The sequence below is a fragment of the Lynx rufus genome, unplaced genomic scaffold, assembly GCF_022079265.1.
Source record: "Lynx rufus isolate CCGP_SWC_20201006 ecotype Redwood Valley unplaced genomic scaffold, mLynRuf1.p SCAF_6, whole genome shotgun sequence".
In the NCBI taxonomy this organism is placed as follows: domain Eukaryota; kingdom Metazoa; phylum Chordata; class Mammalia; order Carnivora; family Felidae; genus Lynx; species Lynx rufus.
In genome coordinates, this window is record NW_025814878.1 from 116729966 (window position 1) to 116736922 (window position 6957).

The window sequence follows — 6957 nt, forward strand, 5'->3', positions numbered from 1 at the left end:
TGAAGGGTGAAGTGCTTTCTCCTGGTCTCTCTCCGCCTTTTCATTTCAGAAGGAACACTGTCCCCAGAGGCTCTGCCTGCATCTCATTGGTCAGAACTGTATCTCATCACCATTATTGGCTGCAAGGGAGATTGGGAAATGGGGTATTTTCAGCTGGGTACATTGCCACCCCACACAAACTTGGGTTCCCTAAGTGTGAAACAAAGGGAGAATGGAATTTGGATAGCAAATAGGTGTTTATGCCAATGTGTCTTATTTTTTAAATTATATTTTTAAGTAGGCTCCACAACCAATGTGGAGCTTGAACTCATGACCCTGAGATCAAGAGTCACATGCTCTATTGACTGAGCCAGCCAAGTGCCCCACATGTGTTTTCTTTAGATGGTAATCTTTAAAATCCCCATAATGTAAACATTTTCTGGATCCTATTATGACCAATATAAAACCAACATAAAGTTAATAGAAATTGTTAGATGTTACAATTTTCACAGGCTAACAAGAATAGAACAAGGACTGACTTAACATTTAAATGATGCCTTTGCCTTAAGTGAATGCCAGACAATCTGATAACTCATTGAGAGACTGAAGGTTTTGAGATAGTTTGCACAGGAAAACCCATAGAAGAACAGAGACATCACATGGCAAAGGATATTTGCTTTGCTTTCTAAATCTTGGAAACATACTTAAAATGGAGTCTAATATTTTAATTATTATTCTGTGTTTCTGATTATATACCATAATGCCATCATTCCATTATTTAAAAAAAATGTTTATTTATTTTGAGAAAGAGAGAGAGAGTGAGAGAGAGGATGTGCAAGCAGGGGAGGGCAGAGACAGAGAGAGAGAGAGAGAGAGAGAGAGAGAAAGAATCCAAGTAGACTTCAGTACACTGTCAGTGCAGAGCCTAAAGCAAGGCTCGATCTCATGAATTGTGAGATCTGAGTGAAAACCAAGAGTTGGATGCTTAACCGACTGAGCCACCAAGGAATTCCATACCACAATTCCATTATTAAACGGTGGTGGTGATGCTGATAATAGTGGCTGGGTGGGAAACCAACAATCAGCTATCTTCAAATATTTTTCTCTTGGCTTTTTGTCCTAAACTCCTCATGGAGCTGTTATGTTTGATACTTTGGCCTTGTTTGTGGTCTTAGCCATCTTACATATCATTTGTAGGCTTTTCCATGAATTTCTCTCTGTGTGACCCATATAGGCACAGCTATTCTCCTGTGAGAGGTCAGATCAAGACTTTGTCGCTCATTTCGCACCATGACTGAAATGAAACTCAGTTATTTGCTATGGTGGCCCATCCCTACAGTAGGTGCTCACTTGATACTTGCTGAGTGACCAGTTAGCTACATCCTGTAAACATAATCCTTTGGCCTGGGTGTGCACAGGACTTGGGTGTAGTGCTCTTGAGAGACCAGAAAGCTGTATCCTTCAGTACACAGATTCAAATTGGACCGACAGAAAGGCATAGAGTGGCCTCTGCCTGGTACTTCACCATTTTGTTAAATTTAGATATGAGACCCGAACAGAAATAGATGAACATTTGCTTTATTCGTTTGGTGAGAATTAATGAATATCTCTTCTAGCTGAGTTTTGTCTGTCTCCTTCAAATAGCTTTCATGACTAAACCTGGTAGACAGGGAAAGGCAATTTTCCTGAGGAAGCAACTATGGCCAGTCAGAATTAGGGGATACTCAGAGCAGACAGACATCCTTCTGGGTGCCTCTGATGTGCTTATTCCCAGGGCCAGCTGCCTTCCTCATCTGGTGGTCCCAGGGCTTTGGAATGGGGTAGAAAAGTAGAAGTCTGAGGATCCACTTCATGGTCCTGCAGAGACTGACCAGGGTCTAAATTGATTTGCTCTAGAACCCATTATAGTTATTGCTGTTATCCTTTTCATGGTGCACTCCAATCCATGGCATGGGGAAAATAAATAAACCTGGTGGATGGATTTAATGACTCCAGGAATCAATTCTTATAGAGGAGAAGGAAGTGGTTTGGTTTTAAGACAGTTTCTTTCTTAACTGATGTGTGAGTTATCAAGATCAATCCACCTCCTCTTCTCAGCTCTATGACTCCTACCTGTATCACCATTTTCTTTAGATCTTGACACTTACCCCTAGAGATACATAATTTCCAAAAAGAAGTCATGTAGGGAAAATAAAACTGTTTTGATAAATAGAATTAGGGGGAGAGATGAAAATATAGATAATTCTTATCTTTTAAGCATTAAAAAGATTTTTTTAACGTTTATTCATTTTTTGAGGGACAGAGGATGAGTGGGGGAGGGGAAGAGAGCTCTCAGCACAGGGCCCAACCCAGGGCTAGAACTCATGGACTGTGAAATCATGACCTGAGCTGAAGTCCGATGCTTAACCGACTGAGCTACCCAGCTGCCCCATAAACATTTTTGGTTAAATGTTTAAAAGTTAAAATTTTAGGGGTGCCTGGGTGGCTCAGTCAGTTAAGTGTCAGACTTCGGCTTAGGTCATGATCTCACAGTCTGCAAGTTCGAGCCCCACGTCGGGCTCTGTGCTGATAGCTCAGAGCCTGGAGCCTGCTTTGGATTCTGTGTGTGTCTCTCTCTGCCCCTCCCCTGCTCATGCTCTGTCTCTGTCTCAAAAATAAATAAAAATATTTTTAAAAATTTTAAAGTTAAAATTTTAGCAAGTTTGGGAACACAGAATTTCCTCTTTCTGTACTCTGAGACTTTTTAGCCATCTCATTTTTAGTCTCTACAAGAGGTTAAGAAGGTGCCATTGTTAGTGATTACTCTGTATCAGCACTTAGAGGTCTGGTTTGGAGGGAGGAGAGTATCCACCAACCTGGAGCAAGAGTGTCTGGCTTTTCATCCTGATCCACGTAATTAAAAATCCACTTGTTTGTGTAACAGTGAAGTCAAGGAGGTCCTCCCTCTACTGGTGAATACTGAATGTGACTCATGTGTGTGTCAAGTACATATGGAGGCTATTATTCCCCTTTTCCTCTTGTCAGCCATCCATCAGAATGTTCAAATTTCATAGTGTTTTTGGTGGAATTAAACATGAACACCTCAACTGAATAATGCATTATTTTTTACTTAAATCACACTTCCAAACTGATCCCAAGCTGTGGGTTTGCCTCTTGGGGTCAATGCACAGTGGCATCAATGAATTAATGGGGCTTTAATGACCTGCATGAGCTGGCTAGTCATGTAAGCCACCACTTGTTAAAGATTTCAACAGGAACTTAATCCTTAGGTCAGTATGGCCAAAAAGGACCAGCCCTTTCCCATTCAGCAGAAGTCAAACATTGAAGGCTTAGTTTTTTAACCAAAAGTCAGTAAGAGCAAACCACAAGGGTGGTGTGGAGTCTTCTTATCTTCCCTGTAGAAGCAATGGCAGAGGCATAAAAATACATAGAGACCCCATTTTGAGAGCTCTTATCAATTGTCTCTCTGATATTTTGTAGCCCATGTTCATAAAACCTACCCAAACCTGGTTTTAAAAAATCTTTTGCAGAATTTCAGAGTGGGTAGCAATCAACACAAAATAATATCATTTTTGAGATGAGTGGGCCATTCAGAATGTTTCTATTTCCTTCTCTCCTCTTACCACCAATTTCTTGTCTTTTTATGAAAATTTCCAAATTTTTACATCTATCTTTACTTAATGGTTTATACCTTGCTCTAGCTCTCACCATACCTTACTATATTTGTATTTTTATGTTCTTCCTTCTGTCTGCTTTATTTTCCTCCATACTCTTTTCTCCTACCCTCTTTCTCTCCTTCTCCCTCTGTCTCTAACAACTTCCTCTCTCCCTTAGTTCTGTCCTTATTTTTTATGTTACCTGCTCCTCTCCTTTCTCTCCATCTCTGTCTCTCTCTGTATCTTTCCAAAGCTCTATGTAGGTTTCCTCACCTCTGACAATTTATCATGCCTCAACTCATGCCCACATCCTCCTCCTCAATATCCTCGTTCCCATGTCTTTCACATTCCTGGGCGGATAGTCACCACAAAGAAGTTGAGTCCAACAAAGAATGCAACTGCCACTGTGGTGGCAGCCAGGGAAATAAGGATGATTCTGATAGGTGTCAGCAATCCAGTGGGGTTCACTGAGGTTACTGAATCTGTTCCCTCAGGACGAGTGTCTGGATGTTTAGTGGTGTAGAGCTTGCTGCTCCCAGGCCTGAAGAAATGTAGTCCTCAGGTATATCCAGGTGTTTAGTGGTGTAGTCTTCGGTGATGCCCGGGCCCTCAATGACATGATCCTCACTGGTCACCAGGTCATCAGTGATATATTCCTCTGTGGTCCCTGGGTCTGCAGTGAAGTACTCCTTGGTGGACCCCAGGTCTGTAGTGAAATAGCACTTGGTGGCCCTCAGGTCTTTATTGAAATAGTCATCTGTGGTCCGCAGATCTACAGTGCTATAGTCCTTGGTGGTCCTCGGGTCTGCAGTCAGTGGTCCCTGGACCTGTAGTGGTGTAGTTCTCTGTGGTCTCTGGATCTACAGTGCCATAGTTCTCAGTGGTCCCTGGATCTATAGTGGTATAGTCCTCAGTGGTCCCTAGGTCTAATGGTGGAGTCCTTGGTGGTCTCTGAATCTACACTGGTCAAGTCCTGGGTGGCCCTCAGATCTACAGTGGTATAGCCCTTGGTGGTCTTTGGATCTACAATGGTATAGTCCTCAGTGGTCCCCAGGTCTAATGGTAGAGTCCTCGGTGTTCCCTGGGTCTACAGTGGGAGGGTCCTTGGTGATCCCCAGATCTACAGTGGTAGAGTCCTGGGTGGCCCCTGCATCTACAGAGGTGTAGTCCTCAGGGGTCACCACGTGTTCAGTAGTGTAGTCCTCAATGGTCCTCAGGTCATCACTGGTATATTTTTCTTTTGTCTGTGAGTCATCAGGGCTACCCACTGGGTCCTTAGTAGAAACATTTTGGCTTGTTCCTACTAAAAAATAATCTCTTTTAAGTGGATCTTTGATGGCCTGTCATCATCTGCTCAGCTTAATGTTTTTAATAGTTATCCCCCCCTTTATATAACTGGTCCCCCCATATAATGTGGTTGGATTTATTCGAGTTAAGGATCATTTGGTATTTTGGATTTAATTCTGATAAAACATATTCCACAAGGCTTCCTCTTGTTTTATAATATGGAGTATCCAGAGCTAAGTCATAACCTTACAAGGTCTGCTCACCAGCCTTTGATTTTACTTTTTGCAGTTCTGGTCTCTTTCTGTGGAATAGTAAACCCGATTCTGCCTTAAGGTCACTCTTCCCTTGCACTCCTGCCCCCGGGGATAGTAGTTCAGCAAATTAGGTATTCTTACTCTGTGTTTGTATATGTATGTGTATGTGTATGTGTATGTGTATGTGAACTCTCATTCAGTTCTGTCTGGGGCTCTGGTAAACAAATGAAGCGGGACCTGTGATTCATACTAGAGATTAAATTCAGGTCATGGCTTGGTGTGTGATTTCTAAATCAGTTCCTGATTCTGTTCTGATGCTGAAGTGGAAAGATTGGAGGCAGGTAAGATTCAAGGTTGCTTGGGTTGCATGAATCATGAGGGATGTGTGAGCTGATTGAGGTTGACAGCTGCACTGAGCTGGGTATAAGTAGAAGGAAGACATGAAGCATCTGCACCTCCCACTGCCCCCACCTGCAGGGAATCAGAACTGGGAGTATTTATTCTTATGAATAAATGCAGCCTACATGGCATTACTTTTGGAGTTTTGGGTCTTTCTGTCCAAAAGAATTCCTCCCTATCTGCTGCTGATTCCCCAAATTCCTCTAATAAGGCTCAAATCCTTTATTTCTAAGGAGAATTGAAATAGAGAAACTTAAATAAAGTGTAAGTAATCAAAAGTAGACCATTTCCTTGAAAGAGGATGTGAGAAAGAGAATTAACAGGTCCCTGGGAGCCCTGCTTACCTGTGACAGGAGGTTGGGGGCAGATAGCAGGGTCCAGAACTTCCCAAGGTTCATTTACTTATTCCATAGCTTTGCTCATGACTGGCCCTGCCTGAGTCCCAGGATCTTTTTTCTCCATGGATCCCAACCCCTGTTTCTGCAGGCCCTGAGGAGCCTTTGCATCTTCTTCAAAGTTAATTCACTCACCCAATTCTGAACCCCCAAGTAGAAGCAGGAGTAGCAGGAGAAGGGATGTGGCAGAGCAGTTTCTTCTTTTCATCTCGAGAGAAACCACAAGGGCTGGAAGCATTTTTTCCTCCCTCCTTCCTTCTACTCTCTCTCTCTCTCTTTCCTTCTCCTTAAGCCCACAGTGGCTGTGGAATTTAAATGTGCTGCTGCCAAGGGAATCCAGTACTCCTCTGTCTTCTTGCAGGGAGGAGCAGCCTGCTCCATTACTCTCTGTCAGTCAAGCTCTGATATTCTGAAGTGGCAGGGAAGAAGAGAGATGTCGCTGGTGCAAAGGGGCTCTTGGCTCTGGCCCAGAGCCCAGAGTTCAACAGTAATGATATCAAGCTTATCAGCATGGGTGGCATCACTTTCTGATGTAGAGCCCTGGATGAAAGCTGTTCTCCACACAATGTCTCAGCCCTCAGAGAGGGGCGAGGATTTCCCTTCCACAGGTGGGAGTGGTAAGGTCAAGGTGGACAAGGAAAGTATAAGCTAGGCCTCTCTTGGGGGGATAGTGCATGGTACGAGAAGAACTAGATGTCAGAGGGTGTAGAGCACCTTGGTCCTTAACAGAAAGGAGTGACATTGATGAGGGGGATGTAAACACCTGATCTCACTGTCTTAAAACCACTCTCTTCTCTCAGTCATCACACAGATCCTTTTCATTGGCTTGTCTGCAGCCCACAGATGCTGGGCTCCTGGTTCCTACTGCTTCAGTGCCCTCATGCTATCAAGATTGCCTCAATTACTAGATGAAATTAGCTCACCTCCAAAGGTTCCTTCGGGCCTGGAATGAGAATGCTCATATTCCTTCCTTCTCTGACCTGCATC

The 6957-nt window shown here is 43.3% G+C and overlaps 1 pseudogene; it reads right to left on the bottom strand.

Moving 5' to 3' along the window:
• Nucleotides 1-4108: 4108 nt before the first annotated feature.
• LOC124529206 (protein PBMUCL2-like) lies at nt 4109-6178 on the bottom strand (annotated as a pseudogene).
• Nucleotides 6179-6957: the final 779 nt, after the last annotated feature.